The following is an 18,690-nucleotide window of genomic DNA, read 5'->3' as shown; positions in this document are numbered from 1 at the left end:
AACAATGTGTTTGAAGAGTCGAGTGCGGGATAGTAATATCTCCATACATAGCATAAAGGTTTAAAACATGCAACAACATTATTCTTATCAGGTCACATCAAGTTTTCCACTTGAAAGCAATTTTCTTGGCTCCACAACATGAAAAATGGAAGCTTTTGTCTCGCTTCTTCCTCCATTAAAATGTACGCCTTCATCACATTCTTAAATGTCATGGTTGACAATATCCCCAACCTAAACAAAGAAATCACCTTTTTAAGGAAGGTCAACCATCCTTGGCAAAATTGGACATATTTTCCACCACATCTCTTTACATCTAGCAAATGAGGAAACCGCGGCCAAGGTCTTTACAAGCACACCATTGAAGTCTATAATAGCATACATATATTTCTCTATCAACTGGCTAGTGGGATGCACCTACATGTGCATTACAAAAAAAAATACATCTTGAGTTTCTTTCACTCGATTCTAAATGTTAGGTCCTAATCGACACTTAGACAATACAAATTTTCCAGCTTTTTATATTACATTGAGTTGTAAGAACATAGCCACATCCAATGTACAATTCTGGATTGCATTTGCAAATCAGTAATTGACCCAAATGATTCCATTGTGTGGGAGACAACAATTCAAACCACATAACATTTATTCCACATCCAATCCAACCATAACATAATATTTATCTAATCCAGCCAACACAATGTTTACTCTACAAAACTTGTGTTCCACATCGAATACTCATGTCAGTTTTGTTCTATCACTACAACAAGTACATTTCTCAACGCTTCAATAAACAAACCACATTTAATAGTTTATTGAAATTATTGAGCTTTAAAAAACATATCTTTAGCTTCTCATATTTTCTCTTTGTAAAATGACTCTCTACCTTGTGTATCAAAAGACATATGAGGTGATTTTCAACCTTATGCAATCACAAAGAGCTGGAGCTATCATCACATGCACAAATAATAATTTAGACAAAAATTAAATATTAAAAATAAAGTGAAAATTTGTTTGCATGAAGCAAAAGAAAGCAGTAGTTGTTTTTCAAGAAGTCTAAGAAGTCTTTTCTCCCCCACCACAAAGAAGTTTTGCCCACTAACTTGCCTAATATAAATTTGGTTGTTCCACTTCTTGATCTTTGAAACCACCAACAACAACATCTTCAACATGTAGCTAACTATCCAATTTTGCATGTCCTTCACCTTCACCATTCTTTTCAACATGTTGTTCACCATCCACTTTGGCCTGTCCTTCATTATGTATTTCAACATGCTCTTCACCACCAACAAATACATCATCATCACTTAGATCTGAGAAGGCAACATAGCCATGTTGCAAATTGAGCAAGTCAATATCTTTCGATGTTTTACTGATATCTCTAAGGAACTCAATAAGCACCTAGACTCTTGTAGAATCTGTTAACCTCAAACAAACTTTCTACCATCATTTAGCCATAGCTTTCTAGCAACTCTCTTTCAGATGAGTTACTCACAAATACAATTGTCTTTCTTTCCATTTGCAGAGCCTCGCTCATAACAAACCCTCCGGTAAAAGCATCTACAACAATCTTTCCCTGTTGGCTAAACGATGAAACAAGCATAGAAAAGAATCCATGATCTTTTGGAAATCTACTTACACATTCTCCACTCAAATTATAACTCTCAAATGTTATAGGCTTTTCAAACAACCGCAACTTTGTTGAGATTGATGTTATTGCATCACCTTTTTCATCTTCCTCATCATCTTTGTTATATATAATGGAGGTTTCGCAAGTAACAAGCCCATCCCATGTAGTGTTATACTCTATTCTTGAAACCATTGCCATCACAATAGCCAGATCATGACTGCTTGTATATTTCGTTGTACTTTCAACACTTTGAGTGTATGAACCATATTCAAGGTGCACTAAACCTACAATGTGCCTCAAAGTAGTATCCAGTGCACTTAGAACTAGGTGCACGCCATCGATCTCTTGAAAGCATCTATGTTCCACTCACTCTAAGGCCTCTGTGACGTATTGTCTAGGATAACCAACCCAATGTCATTACGATCACCACAGGCATCGATCACATCTATAAAGCAAGACATCAGCTCCTCTGTATTGAATATCTTCCATGGTTGCTTGAAAACCAAGCATTGTTGCACACCAAAAGCCTTAGCATGTGCAAGCATCAACTCATTCTTAACTAGTTTTGGGAGCTTTAACCTCTTTTTTGCCTTGTTGGTAGCATCTTTCATCCACTCCTTCATTTGAACATCCTATCATACATGTCTCTGTTAATGCTATACTTCTTGGCAACTTCATCATAGTCTAGCCTGAGATACTCTTCATGTAGTCCACAATTGCACTCTTCGAAGCTCTATTGAATAAGTTTGTTGCAAAATCCTCCATATCCCTATGACATGTATCATTTTTAGCTTTTTTCAACAAAATTTTACCACAAGATATCATTTCTTGGATCTTTAAGATGTCATCATCTTGAAGTCCTTGAATGCAACAAAACATCATGGCAAACAATGGTGTTGTGCCTTCTACTTGCATTTTTTTCCCCTTCGCCAAAGAATTTGCCTCCTTCTTGGCATGCTCTCCCCTATTGTTCGCTATTTCTCCCATCACATACTTTTCCATTATATTTAGCCATCTATCAAATATAAAGTCATCGCACAAAAGCATGTGCAAGTCACTTCTTGCATTCACGGCTTCCATTCTCACCTTCATAGAATCCATGAACTCCTATATAGCATTAAACAATTGAAATAACAGTAAGATTTTTTTGAACAAATGAAATAATGCAAGAAATATTCACCACAAACACTATTGATCTTATTTCAATAGGAGTCTCACCTTCCATTTGGAGTCGATGGTGGAGTGCCCTCCAGTAGGCTTTGGTGGAAGACCCAATGCACCCATTGCCTCCTTGCTTGTGACATCGCATCCTGATATGGTGTCTTCACCATGACCTGGTGTATTTGGTTCATTTATCTTGACAACTTCAATGTCTCCAAACAATCTTGTGCACCCAAAATCCTTGAGTTTCTGAAGCTATAACATTCAAATAGCAAGAGATTCCATTAAGCAATCTAGAAATAGGCACACTACCTTCATAGATCCCAAGGCATTGGCAATCTAAATGGCCATCTAAGAAAATGAATAACCTATTAGTAGAAGTTCTTTGTAGCTAACATTTTTGGTGATTATGCTTGAGAGAGTATACGTGCTAGATGTGATAATGAAGGAAGATAGTATGTTGGAGTCTATGAGACTACTAAAAAAGCCCTAGTACTTGTGAAGGATCAAGATGAGAGGAAGTAAGGGGCAAAGAGGTGCAACCCTAAATTAGTGCTAGGATGCAAGAAGTGATGAAACCAGTGTGGAATTTTCATGATTGAATGGCCGTCTACGAATTTAGTGTGGCCAAAGTGACCCTTTAACTAAGTTATTGGTTGTTACTCTTCCAATAAGCCCTAGGAAGATTGAGTTTGGGGCCTCGATTGAATTATGAAAGGAAAGTTATTTGAATCTCAATGAATTCATTTGTTTGGCACTGAAGCAACTACCAAGAGAATATCTATGGTTTAGACGGGAAGCAGAGGCCATTACGCTAGGTGTGATATGGAGACCACATAAGGTCTAACAGCAAGTAGAGCACTTGCTTCCCCAAAAGGCTTTAGGAAATTGGCAAGCTAGATAGCTCAGGTCCTTGAAGTATAGGTTCAGTAGGTAATCTAAAGGTGGAGGAAGGCAGGGCATGATCACCACACAATCAAGAAGAATTGCAAGAAGAATGTGCTAGTCTACTCTACAATGCAAAATTTGGCTCCCGCAAACCAAACCTAAAGTTAGGGTGGAATAGGCCATTTAGGCTAATTGAGGTATTCAACAGCAGTATAGTCCAATGGGTCAATTTATAAGGGAAGACGATTCTTGAGTTGCTCAATGGGACTAAGGTAAAACCTTACCATGAAATAGCCTTTCAAAATTTGCTTTATAGCACTCTCATGAATGAGCAAAGTTGCACATGCAAGGACCGCAAATCAAAGACCACCATGCTAATCATGTAGTAATAAAGTCATGAATCCAAGGTGAATCACTACATGTAGAAATCAAAAAGACAGTGATTACTACAAGAGTATGCATGAAAAAGCACATTCTCTTCAATTTTTTGCTTTCCTTTTAGCTCCCTTATCCTTGAAGCTCCTCCCCATGGTATCCCCTAATTCCACTCCCACTCACATGCCACTAAAGAAGTGACCCAAACAAGCTTGCTCTATATTGTCCTTCTGCATCACATCAATTGGACCTCCAATTGTACTTAATCAATTGGCCCCCAAGAGTCAGCATTTGCTCAAGAACACAGATTGTGTAGGTTTATGCAACTTCTATGAGATACACAGCTTAGCGTTGTAGAGGTAGAGGCACTTTTGAGAACCTACAATGATGTAGATACGTCAACAAAAGTAGAGGGAGAAAAGTTTTGATTAGTAAGGAATTCTTCAAGCTTTCCTTTACAAACCACAGGAATACCTTGTCGTCTAATCAAAAGTGTGATGCCTACTTTGATTTAGGAAGTTTTCATCACCATAAGGTCATCTAATTAGCAGCATAGAAAAAGGAGTGGCATAAAAAAGAGAATAAGGAACACACTGTGGCCTTTATGTACAAAATAGTCCCTGGTCATGAGGATGGTGGGTTGGGCCACCCTCTTATTCAACAACTTCCTCTCCTAGTGCCAAGCATTCTCCACTAGCACAAGCCCATGACATGTAAATGTAATGGTGAAACATGTTAGGACCTTCATAATCATGGAGGCCAATCAACCCTCACAACCCAAGGAAGATAATCCTACAAGCAACCAGTATCAATCCACCTTCAACCCTAATAGGACCAACTTCAATGACACCCCAAGCCTCATGAAGCAACATGAGATAGGCAACACTAAGCAACCAATCGATTGAGGAGTAGCTGAGGATACACTCACCCCACTTGCCTAAGAGCAAAATGAGAGATCATTTAAGGTATATCATCCCTTTGGTTCACACCCCCTACCCCCTAGAATATCGAGTAGACTTGGACCCTAAGGAGGATGAAATCAACTATGCCCCAAAGCTTGTTGTTCCCCTAGGAATGATCAAATATGCCTATGGAGCCCCCCAAGGTTGAAAATTTGTTTTATGTCAACCTTGCACCAATCATATAGATCCAAATATAGTGGACCGAGACCAACTGAGCCAAGAGGCCAATAGAGCACTGTGGGTTAATAACACATCACACAACATTGGGTGCTATCATTGGTGTTGCACCATGATATGCAATAGGTAGGAATTTGCAAAAGGAGACAAGAGTCAGTAATAGAGCTTGCAAGTAAGCTAAACACCCTCCAAGAGGAATATGAGGCCTTATGAGTAGACTAGGAGGAGCATAAAGCCACATATTTTTCATATCAAAATTGGTGACCCCTCCTTGATAGACCACAACATAGAAGCAAAGCAAGTCCTTGACCGATTCTTAGAAACAAGCCCCATTTGGCTCCAAGAAAAATGACACTTTCACCCTTGCAAGACGTCCCTTGTAGAATATGTCTCCCCCACCACCATCATCATCTAAGCGGTGACTCCAAGTCACTCGAGTCCCATTCCAAGCCAAACTAGAAAGGGTAGTTCCCTCCCCACCAATAGTCCAATCCTTGCCAAGTCCAAAGTAAACTTCTCCCCCACCATCCATTTTTTTAATGAGGTAGCCTCTTCCCTATACCATTCAATGTTTTGCTCCCACAATTTGTGTCCCTCTCTAAGAAAGGATCATGAGCTACTTTGGGTCAAGTAAGTGTGCTAACCAGATATAGATGGCTGGCAACAAAAGAAAAGCTAGGACCATGTTGCCTACTAATGAGCACCACTAGTTGCTAGCCCAAGTCATCCAGCTCTACTACTTGCTACCCACCATGAGGCCCTACAATTGTATAGTGTGTGCTTAGAACCTCAAGACAAAGAGTATGCTACAAAAATATTAGGCCAATTTTAAGGAAGAAATGTATTGCATGTCATCATAGAGTGCATTGTAGATTTGGAGAAGCCCGCAACCTCCTACAACAAAGAACTCTACTTGACTACATCAAATGCCTCCTTAAGTAGATCATAAAAGTCTGGCAATCACCCTCATTGATTCTTGTTCAATGTGTGTGGAGATTCAAATGGTTTGTAGATCAAACCCATTGCTTCATTCATTATCTTTGAGCTAGCCATTTCCACTACCAACCCTTGCCAACGTAGCCAATAATTTGTGGTAGCACTCACATGCACCTGATGCTAACAATGTAGACCCACTTCACCTCATCAAGATTCCTAGAGACCTCACATGTGGGCATAGTAATGCTGCAAAGGCCACTCCATGGGCGGTCCTTATGACCTCGGATTTTAGAATCCAAACGGGTTGTAAGCCCCCACCCCAAGTTTCCTCCAAGGTCCAAGCTAAGTGAGAAGTGATAGAAATGTTTGGCAACCTCATGAAAGATCTTGCAATTGTAGGGTATGGATCAGAAGATATTATGAATGTGGACTTCCAAGATGACTCTCCCTTGGGTAACCTGCAAAAAATCTTGTCAAGGAAGAAGGTCCATGATCACATGGTGAGTTGAGCATCTCCTACAAAGAAAGCATATAGCATAGCTAGTGTAACAATATCCATATGAATCCCTATGGCAAAGAAAGTGAATTGCATAGTAGGTGCAACAATATCCTTGTTATCTAAATCCCCTTTACCAAAAATACCTCAAACCTCATGCATGCAAGAAACTATGAGGTGTTCTTTTTGCCTTGCACTAGCTCTTTAATGTGGATAGATCCCCACCTCATGGAGGTGTCTTTTGTAACTATGATGATATCAAATCTCTATTTTTATAAACTAGATAATAATGAAAGATACCATTTTCTTTTTATGCATGACTTCCATTTTCTTTTTAAAGATGCTAAGAAACATCATCATATGCATGCTAGGTGCCACTATCATATGCTAATTAGTACTATTTAGGTACTATTGTGTGCACAATGTAAATCTATTGTGTTGTGTGTTAGCCTTTGATGAGATTATAGACATTTCCCAATAAATCTTATGCCTCATCTAATGGAACAAGATCAACATGGAAAGAGGATCACAAAGAATGTTGTCTCCAAAGTATAATGAGTGATATTTAGAATTTAATCAAAGGCCAATGCAATCCAAGAAATTCCCTATTGAGCCCAAGTTTTCATGTGCTAAAGTTCATGTGATGAAGATGTGGAAAGTATCTTTTCACGTGTTAAAAATGTGGATAAGTGTTAATTACCTCTATCATATCCTAGTTAGCACCCACAACCACTATCATGTGCTATGTGCCACTCTCATATGCTATTTAATAGTATTTAATTTTATTTAGTACTATTTAGGTACTATTATCATATCCTCTTAGATACTAAGTACCATTGTAATATGCTAGGTGCCACTATCATATGCTCTTGTTATGTAGAGCTTTCAAGCGCTCTAGCTTTTTTCTTATGTACTTCTTCATATCTTAATACAAACACTTTTTTGTATAGGATCAAACAATCTATAAGTGATGGGCCTGCCTTATCTCAATCACATGATTAGATGCCATAAGTAACAAATCTAAAAGTCAAGGTAGGTCCAAGAAGAGGAACATAAGTGATGGGCCTGCCTTATTTAAATCACATGGTTAGATGCCATAAGTGACAAATCTAGAAGTCTAGGTAGGTCCAAGAAGAACAACATAAAATCAAAAGGTGTGTTGTTTGATTGCACATGTATGTAAAATTGGTAATACATGCACCCCTCTATGGACATAATCATCCTTGGTCGGCACCCTGAAAATCACCCAACATGGGGCCAAAGAGCTTACAAAATGAAAGGCATCCTTGGTTGGCATCCCAAAAATTGCCTACTTACAAAATGAAAGATTAGCTCTAATTCTTCACTTTAATAGGCTTCTTGTGAAGTCATAGAGAGCCAATTTGGTGAATGACCACCTCCTTATAGCAAGGACTTGATGAAGCACCCCATTAATGGTAGGCATTGCATGCTTTGCAGACATAAGATCACTGATTTTGCATCAATTTTTTTCATGTCTACATATGGAGCCAAGTAGATCATCCAAGGTTAATGAGATACTTGACCTATATTTGATGTACCAAAGTCTAGATACTTGACCTAGTATTTGATGTACAAAAGTCTTAGTTAGCAGGTTTTCTTTCTGTGAGCACACTAGTTGGCAAGTTCAAAGTAAACATGTGTTCTTCAATGGGCTTAGCAAATTCTGCTGTCGGCCCGGCATTTGGGCATGGGGACACTCTAATATTGGATGATAGCATAGACAAGGTGTTTTAGGACACACAAGGAAGATGATTGGTTGATCCAAAGCTAGATCATAAAACTATGTATGCAAGAGAGCATTTTGTTGGAAGAAAGACTAGTGCCATGGCTATTTTTGTTGCTACAACAGACAGATTGTCAAGAGTACAACTATCCAAACCCACTTGAATTAGTAGAAGATGAGATATTAGTTGCAATCATCACTCATTTGGAGACTTAAAAAAAATTGCAGGTATAAGTAGAGTGGAGAGCCCTAAGCTGTTGATGGGGCAAATGGAAGCCGATGAAGGAGTGGAAAGGGAAAGAAAAGATTGGGAGGCCCAAAAAAGGGAATTCCAAAGGCTAGTAGCAAAAGCTGAGAGTGATCAAAGACAAAAAGATAAAAGAAAATATTTTGTAAAGTAGAAGCATCTTGGAATGAAATCCAGGCCACCAATGTAATACCCTATACCTCAATGCATTTTAAAAATGTGCTAGGAAAAAAACAATTATAAATGAATAAATAAACCTATATATATATATATATATAGAGAGAGAGAGAGAGAGAGAGAGAGAGAGAACAGAGATTAAAAGTGTGCTTTTTTTAAGGGATAAATGTTTGTCAATATGGCCCTTGGGGTTTAATGTTTGCTTGGGCATAGCCCTGGTGAGTTTCAGGGCATTTTTTGTATATAGGTATCTTACTGGACCCATAACTTACCAATTGCTCAACAAAATATGGCAAACTTGGTCTTCAAGCTTGTAGTACATGTTCCAAATATAGAAAACTATCACCAATGTACACTTGCAATATTATGTTATAATAATCATGTTCAATGTTGAGCAAGCACTATATATATTTATTAATATGAGTACAAAGATACAATGAAATTATGTGTTGGTAGCCAAACCATTTCTACTTTGCTCGCTTTTTCTCACTCACTAGTTTGGTCTTTCTCGCTTGATATCGCTCACCTAATCAACTGCCTCTTTCACAACCAACCTATGCTTTTGACAACAAAAATAAACAAAAATATATTGTTTTTGTCTCTAATTGATGACCAACCACCAGTGGTTGAAATTGTTGTGTTTCCTAGTAGTTAAACTAGTTAAGTTTAATTTTTGAGCTGGTTCAGGTCATATACCAGTTAATTTTTAAGCTGGGTTGTTGGCTTGGACTTGATGTGATTGTCCTAAACCAGCCATGGTTGTATTATCATGTAATATATCACTAAATTGGTTCCGATCAAACATGGGTTATGTGATTGTCCTAAACTAGCGTGGTTGAATAGAAATAAACATAAATATATTTTGCAACAAAAATAATTGATGACCAACTCAATGGTTGAAATTGTTGTGTTTCCAACTAGTTTAATTAGTTTAGTTTATTTTCTAGGCTGGTTCGGGTCATATACCAATTAATTTCTCAACTAGGTTGGCTTGGACTTAATGTGACTATCCTAAATCATTTTGGTGGTTGGGACATCATGCAATTAATGGAAAGTCAATGTTTTAAACTTTTGCTATTTAGCATCATCCAGGACCACATTTTTAGTGCACATTAACGTGCTTAAGCCTAGTTACTAATTAAGAACCAAGTAGACAAATTGGTACAATATCACTAAAAATGTTGATCACTCCCATGCTCTTGTGCATCTATAGCCCTTTGCTATTAGCCTTTCTTTGTCAATTTGAGCATATGCTATGAGTTTAACCCAATAAGCTAACCTGTAACCAATGCTATGTTTGTTCTTGAGGCAATTTCACTAGTGTCCGTACTAGATTGTTTATTATGGCATTGCGCTATGTTTGTTCTTGAGGCAATTTCACTAGTGTCCATATTGGATTGTTCATTATGGCATTGTACTCTTTATCCATTATTGCTTGCCATTGTAAATCTTGTGTAACTTTTTCATAATTGACTAGTTTTTTTATCTCCATGACTTTTTCCATGTATGTAAAGTTTGTAGTACATGTCCATATGTCTAGAACTTATTTTTCTCTTGCTAACATTTGAGTTGTGCAAAAGAACACTCTATATAATGTGTTAGCTTCTATTGTGTGAAAATTGATTTGCCTCTATCTACATGTATATGCACTTGATTTGGACGTTGATTTGTCACATGACTATGCACTACGTGTTGGCACTATTGTATGGTTAGGCACATTTTTATGGGATCCCATGACCTTATATGCTTGCTTTAATCACTATAACTAATGAAAAAACGTTTTTGCGAATCTACATCACACACCATCTCACTTCTTCTAGCACACATGCATAAGCAGGTAAGCCAAAAAAAACCATATTGCTAATCCTTGGCTTTTATCCAATAAAATTCTCTTTGGGAGTTGTGCTTTTTAAATATCTATGGAGGTAAACAATTGTACAATATGCTACTAGTTAGTAGGATTTTGGCATACTTTTTTCTCATTTAGCATTCAATGGGCAAATCTCATGATCATCCTATTCTTCCATTTTGCAACACCATTTTGTTATAGTGTATATTTGCAAGTGAATTATCTCTTTATCCCATGATCTAAAGTGTATTCAAATCATTATCAAATCGTCAAAACGTTAATTTCCTTCTCCACAAAATCTTTGAAATCTAGAAATCAATCAAATGCTTTGGACTTCCAATTTCATGAAACACATCCAAGCTTTCCTTATATAATCACCTATTAAAATGATCAGCTAATATCCACACTAAAGTGATTGATTGTTTGCTTTTTCCCAAATATATCTGTGTACTATAGTTGATTCTTGATTCTAGCTAAGAAAAGTTCTATTTGCTCTAATTTACGTGTGGCCTGGCTCAAAACATCATTTGGGCAATGAACAGGTCGTAAACCTTTAAAAATACTATTCCAATTCATGAAAACCTCTCAAAAATACATGTGCTTGCTAAAGAAGTCTTCCTGAATTATACCTTTGAACATTGAATAATAATCAATTCATTTAATTGAAGTTGGTGCCTTTCATTGTTCATTTATGAAAATTTAGATAGAATCGAATACTTGCATAATCTTGATTGATGCACAAATTGCTAGTTAAGCAAAAACTTGTGTTTATTGTCTTGATATTTAAAGTATGAGATTGATGGATAAGCCATTCCATTGTATGGACAATCATTAGTCTTATGATGAGGACCTTGACATGTATATCATTGAATTGGTGGTCTCCTTGTCAAGGTTTTGTATTTCTTGCATTTTGAGAGACAGAAGATGGGGATATACATAATGACATATGGTTGGATTGGCCCATAATATTACTAGATTGAGAATGAGTATTGCCCATGAGGGCATGATCCAATTCTTCCCAATTACTATACAATTCCTCCACTAAGACTTGGTTCATAGGAGTGATTCGTGGTGGAGGTGGTTGAGATCCCAATATAGGTGGGGGTAATGGGATATTTTGAGCCCTAAATTGCCATGGGATGGTAGGAGTGGCTTCTTGTATTGCTAATTGTCCTTGGTTGGATGAATTCAATGGCGTAGGTAAGATAAGAGGTGGCCTTTTTTGATACTTTGGTTGGGGAATGAACGTGGGATAACAACACTAGGATGTATCATGGTTTCCCCCTCATGCACAATGTGCGCAATAGAGTGTGGGCCTTACTTGAAAGCAAGGGCACATAAACCTTGAATGTTTAACTATTGAATAAAATGATTGCTTGACTTTTGTTTTGAAACACTTCATCCCAATTAGATTGCCACTTTATTATTAAAACACCTTTGATTATAAATAGAGCAACAAAAACCATTGATGTTGATGCTCTTTACCACAAAATTTATTGAAATGGATGAATTGAGTTAATAGTGTTGGCATAAACTATAGTAGGTGTCTAATGTTCAAGTGTGCATTTGCCTACTCAACACTTGGCACGTTTGCATGCATCTCTGGTAGCAATTTTGTTCAAGGCAACATCTCGTAGGATCCATTCGAGCTTCCTCAAGTCGGTTCCATGAAGGTCGAAGGTTGGATCTCTTGGCAGTGGAGCTCTTGGACTCACAATGAGTCATCAAGCTCTTTGCCTATTGGATGGTAGTGCAAGTGACACTTTTGGATTGGTGGTTGTGATCATCTTGATGCTAGCAACCTTGCACGATTATCTTCTTGGTGGTTTAGGGAATCTTCATAAGCTTTTAGCTATGTGTGTCCTGGTTGTCATGTGTGAAGCCTATGTGGAGTTTCTCTCTACAATTGTGTGTCAAACTTCGTGTAGCTTTGAGTGCATGATCATATCATTGTAAACCACCACGACAAGCCCCGTAGGGATGTGTGGTGGTCTTTTGATCTTTGTGGAGTTATAAAAGTTTAGTTGTTTGTGTGATCTCTATCTCGGCTCTTCCTTCGATCAATATTTTAGGTCATGATCTTAGTCATGAATTATTCTCCTCAATACTCTGCATGCACGCAATTTCCAACAATGGTACTTGTCCTTCAAGATCCCACACTGCTCAATTGTCTTGATGATGAATTCCTTCCTTTTTTTCGGTGTGCCAATTGAGTAACACTTTTGAAAATTTCATAAAAGTCTTTAAGTTGCATACTTTGATGGTTTTAATCATTTGGTAAATATTGGATCTAATGCTGACATTGGCTGAGTTATAATCATTTGTTTCATAAAGTGCCTAAATAATTTTACCATTTAATGATGTCCAACAATATGTCAAATAAGTTAGGAAATGTCTTAAAGTTGAGTTTCCAATGTTTGAAAGGTGCTGGGTGGAGACAACACTAAAATTAGGTCAAAATTTACCAAGATTTGGCCAAAATTTCTTACAAATAATATTCAAAATCAATGCTTGAAAAGGCTTGAGTAAAGATATTCAAAAAGTAGTCTAAAAATAATGATAATGTTGTTTAATTTTAGTTCTTTTAAAACTTTTGTTCGCTCAAAATGAGCAAGATAGGATTTGCTAAAAGTAGAGTGAATTTGATTGTAGGCAGAGATCTAGTTAAGGCACTTATAAGCTAAATAATCAAACCGATTATTATTATGACCGAGTGTGATAACATGAGAGTTCTTCATAATGACTATCCTATTACATAAACATACTATGGGATTAAATTATGGAATAGCATCATCATTGTGCTATTTCTATGCAATAAGAATTTGTGAGGAGGTATACACCACTAAAGATAAAGCATTGAGAAATTCCATAGAGTAGGTTTTGTAGTTCAAGTTGGTTATGGAATCTTATGAGAAATCTTTGTTTTGTCATTGAAGGAATGAATCTACATTTTCCATATTGTGATATTATTAATATTTTTGACCTCCTCATCTGTGCATTTGAGGATTTCATTGTCTTTGAACTATTATGATCAAGATTAAAGTGCAAACATGCCAATGTATGTCCATTCCACAAGTATTTCTACATTTGAGGATGTTTGTACTATTGATGAACATACAGTAATTAAACATGCATTCACATTTGGAAGGGTTCCGTCTTCTATGTACATGTGAGAAATCATCAATCTTACATGAACAATTTTTATCAATTAGGTGGAGGATAGCTACCTACTTTTGCAATGTTTATATGTATGAGGTGTGTTGACCATGTCCTCGCTAAGTCTCTATTAATTAATCATAAAGTTTAACCATGTCCTCTCTACATCTCTATTAATTAATCATAAAGTTTGACAAAATTCACAACCTATAAGACCTCTATAACATGCAAGCCCCCCACCGATAGGCTAGGAGCTAAGGAGAATAAGAGGCAGGTGAGCAAAATTGCACATGCAAGCTTCGGGTTGTGTCTCAAAGAGCCTACACATGCTGAGGGATGTTGGAAGAATACACCTAGAATACAGACATAGAGGATTGGGATGTTGTCGGAGTCCCAATTGATTTGTTAGGAAAGGAGGCTATAAGACAAGACAATCTAGCGTTTTAAGCTAAAAAGGTGGTGGAGCTTATACTCAGATTTCCAAAGAAGAGGCCCTTAGGACAATGGTGCAAGTTGATGTTTAGAGGAGAGATCGTGAGTTGGAGGGGAGAGGTAGGGTGAAGCTGGCCAAAATTTTATCATGCATGCGAGATCCCTATTGAATGGGGTCAAACCTGAGCTAGAGTAGCTTCTATCGTCGATTTTTCTACCTTTTCTTCACCGAACGGATGCCCACTTCCAACGATTTGAAAATTTTGGAGTATGAACATGATATTTCATCCTGTGGTTTGAAGAAAGTTTCCTAGTAACTTTTTTTTTTTGTTGTGCTATGTGTAAGAGGTTGTTTGGTGCAATGAATTGGTTGGAAGGTCCTTCTGGTTTATGCCTCAGTGGTTGGAGGAGTTGCTAGAGGTGATGACATGTGTGCTAGGTAGAGTCCATTGATCTATCGATTGTTAGCGCATTTCTTGGCCTGAAGTATGCTTAGATCCTATGGGCTTGTGCACAAATCATTACCAACTTCATGGAAATTAAAGTGGCAGAGGGTCTAGTCCATTAGCAACAAGGTAAGTTTGGTCCATTTTCAGACACCTAATTTGTGTGTAAGAAGCTCAAGCACTTCCCTCGTGTTTGTCCCTAGAGCAAGCGCATGCTATTAAGAAGAAAGATGACTAGCAAGAAGGATCAAAGGAATGAATTGAAACGATTCATGGATCAGCGTTGACTGATGCAGTCAAAATGTCTAAGGATGATGACAAATGGGAAATGGTCCATTAGAAAGGTAAGGTTGAGCTTCTGCATGTTAAATAGCCATCTTAGCTAAACATGGAGATCCATTTAGTAAGAGTCAGGGCTCGGCTCTTGTTAATGTGGCCAATTCTTTGATGGAATGGGTCAAATCAAAAGTTGGTGCACCTTCGGATGTTCGTACTGGTAGATCTACTATGTTGGAGATACTTGATGAAGTTTTAATCAGAAGAAGAGAGGTCATGAAGAACAGATGTATTCTCAAAAGCCCCTTCAGGAATTGGTTGATTTGAATGATGATGCAGCTTCTTGGTCTATCCCCAAATGGCATGAAGATGTTGCCTATCACCTTGGAGGGGCTAAGAAGAATAGGTTTAAGTTTTTTATGAATGCTTGCAAATCTTTTCCAAATTGTGATTTTGCTAGGGGCACAGAAGTCCAAATTCCAAAGTGGAGTTAGTGAAGCTCTTTCATGGAATCTATGAGTGTGTTGTGGTAAGGAGAAACAATTAGGGTGTGTTAAAGTGGTGAGAAGATTTCTTCCCTTTGTTGTTGTTTTACATGAGGTTAAGTGTGATGAGTCAAAATATTTGTGGCATAGCTTCAGGTCTTGGGATATGGTGTATGTGTGAATTTCTCTATCCATGACCAAGCTAGAACGACTATTTTGCTCAACCAAAAGCAAGGGACTACCACACACACACACGGAGTTTGCAAATCATTCAAACTTTCCTATACACGGCCTTCCATCACAAGTGTTGCAAATTGTCAGGAAGGTGTGTGTGTGTGTGTGTGTGTGTGTGTGTACTCACCCTTATACCATGGTAGGGACAACACCATAACTTGAGTGATGTAGTTAGAGGTTGGGCATCTAGTGGGGACTTGTTTTGAGATTTTGGGAGGAGGGTCTTAGCTGTGGAGGTTGGAATTCCTAGCTTTAGTATTTGGGTCCTCTATGTTTATGCAGCTAATGGTTGAAGCAAGTGTATCCGTTGTTAGGATTTAATTAAGGAACATTTATCTAGATCCAATTGTCTTCTATATGAAGGTTTAAACATGACCCTGAGTGCACAGGACAAGTTGCATGGGATATGACCTTTATCTATCTTCAAAAGAGAGGCGTGGAAGGCAATCTATTTGGGTTGGAACTTGGTGGATTGAAGTAAGCTTGATCCGAAAGGTTTCCATTCATGGAACAATAGAAGGTGTGGCCCAAATTTTCACAATGGACATATTGATATGTTTCTAGGGAGGGTTGGTGGATGGGAGCTCCAATTGTGTTTCCTCCACTTGTCTTCTAATCATTTGTCACTAGTTTGGTGGTTTGGTCTGACTTGTGGAGTAGAGATATCAAGCGATATACCATTTAAGTTTGACACCAAAATCCTCCAGTAGTAGGAATTGAAGCAATGTATTGAGGCTACTTGGCATAGGTCTATTATAGGTATTACTGACCCCAATGCTCATTGGGATGGTAGGATAAGGGGAACTTTGTGGTGTGCTTGTGCAGGGTAGAAGAAATACAAAACTACTCTGACATGTTATCTTGGGGGTGACCTTGTCTATTCTTGGGAACCCTTGATGATTGCTCTTAGAGATTGCCCATCTAATCCATGCTGGTCATTGAAATTGAGGCTAATGCATGTGAGTTGGAATATGCAAGAGTGGAGAGAAAAGATTGAAGAGTGTCAATTCTGGCTAGTAGTTGGAGATTGCCCTTCTCATGTCTATTTTCAAGCATTGAAGAGGAAATAGACAAGGGAATTGATTGCTAAAGTTGAGGACTTTCAATGTCATGTGGTCATGGGATTCTAGAAAACTTATGAGGTATTTAGAAAGGATTTGGTTACTAATGCGGGGGGTCCGATTGAGGTTGATGAGTGTCGGAAAGAGAAGGTTCATGTTGTGTTAGATTCTATGGATGTCAAAGTTTCTACAACTCAAACAGCCGGTCTAGCTCAGCCCTTCTCTAAGCAAGAGTTAAGATAGGCTTTGGATACCCTGGATAGAGAAAAATTGTGTGGGCTTGATGGCTCTACAAGGAATTGTTTGCTGGCTTTTGGGAGTTACTGAAAGATGTCCTACTGACTATGGTCAATGATATTGTGGCTAAGGGGACTCTACCTAAAGAAGCAAATTTTGGGCACATTAAGCATGTCATGAGAAGTGGAATTATCTCATTAATTTAATCCTTCAATATTTAGTTGAGTGCGGTCCAACATTTTTGTCGCGCAACAACTGATGCATGTGTGCTCACCGTTCATAGTGATGCATGTGTGCTCCTACATGGCTAGATATGTCGCTACAGCTATATGAGTGTCTGGAGTTGTGTCCACCACTTACGTGATGATGGTATGCATGGCATGTGTGTGTGCATCATCTGTGCAATTTAATGAATATGTGGCATGAGGTGTACTATCGAATGGCATGCGTTGCATGTGTGCACCATCCATCTATGATTTATTGATTTTTCGTTGTCAAACTACTTAAAAGGATGATTAATTGTGGTGATTAATTCCAAGGTTATTCTATGCTTGAAATATTTCATTATTATTGATTTTGTGAATTTCGGGAAAGAATTGGGTGATGGCATTTGGCGAGCATGATTCACTATAATTTTGGCATGCCGGCGCAACTCCAATGAGTGATGAGGGGATGATCAAGGCTAATACTAATTTTTGAAATTGCAAATGCTCATGTACATATTTAAATTTTTAAACATTAGAGGCTTGGCCTAAGCTTATTAACTAAAGTGGAAAAAGATAGCTTTATTTTTAGAAAATGCAAGCTATCTTGGAAGTGGCTTGTGGGTATTTACCCTAATTCAAGCTTGTATGATTTTTTTCTTAGAAGATATTTAACCAATGAAAAATTGAAATACATAGGAAGTGGAAGGAGAGCACCACTCATATGGGGTAGATTTCCTTGCACGCAAGCAACGGGAAAAAAGAAAGTCACAGGCAGCAAACAGGGTTGTCTTAGGCGTGCGCACAATAGACAAAAAAAAGTTCGAAGCACAACAAATCGTGAAGAAAAAGGGTATGCCATGAAGCTTGTATGAATTTTTTCTTAGAGGCTATTTAATAAATGACAAATTGAAATACATAGGAAGTGGAAGGAGAGCACCACTCCTATGGGGTAGATTTCCCTGCACACAAGCAATAGGCAAAAAGAAAGTCGCAGCAGACAGGGTTGTCTTAGGCGTGCGAACAATAGACAGAAATAAGTTCGAAGCACAACAAATTGCGAAGAAAAAGGGTATGCCAAAAATTAAAATTTTGGCAAAAGAAATCAAGAGGAGTCAACACTGTGGGAATCCGGTAGCTGCGACCACGATAACGATATGTGTGGCATGTGCACCATCCATGCAATTTTATGTATATGTGGCATGAGCTACACAATCAGATGGCATGTGTCGCATGTGTGCATTCTCCATCTATGATTTATTGATTTTGTGTCATTGAAATACTGAAAGGTTGATTAATTGTGCTAATTATTCTATGCTTAAAATATTTCATTATTATTGAATTTGTAATTTCAGTGGAAGAAGAATAGATTGAGAGATGGAATTCGGTGACCATGATTCATCGAAATTTCAGTGTGCAGGTGCAACTCCAGTGATGCGGGGATGATCAAGGCTTAGACTAATTTTTTACATTATAAATGCTCATGTAAACATTCAAATTTGAACATTAGAGGCTTAGCCT

This window comes from Dipteris shenzhenensis, chromosome 31 (assembly GCF_047967505.1).
Source record: "Dipteris shenzhenensis isolate YYH24624 ecotype China chromosome 31, Dip_SZ_1.0, whole genome shotgun sequence".
Lineage (NCBI taxonomy): Eukaryota > Viridiplantae > Streptophyta > Polypodiopsida > Gleicheniales > Dipteridaceae > Dipteris > Dipteris shenzhenensis.
This window is presented reverse-complemented; position numbering follows the sequence as displayed.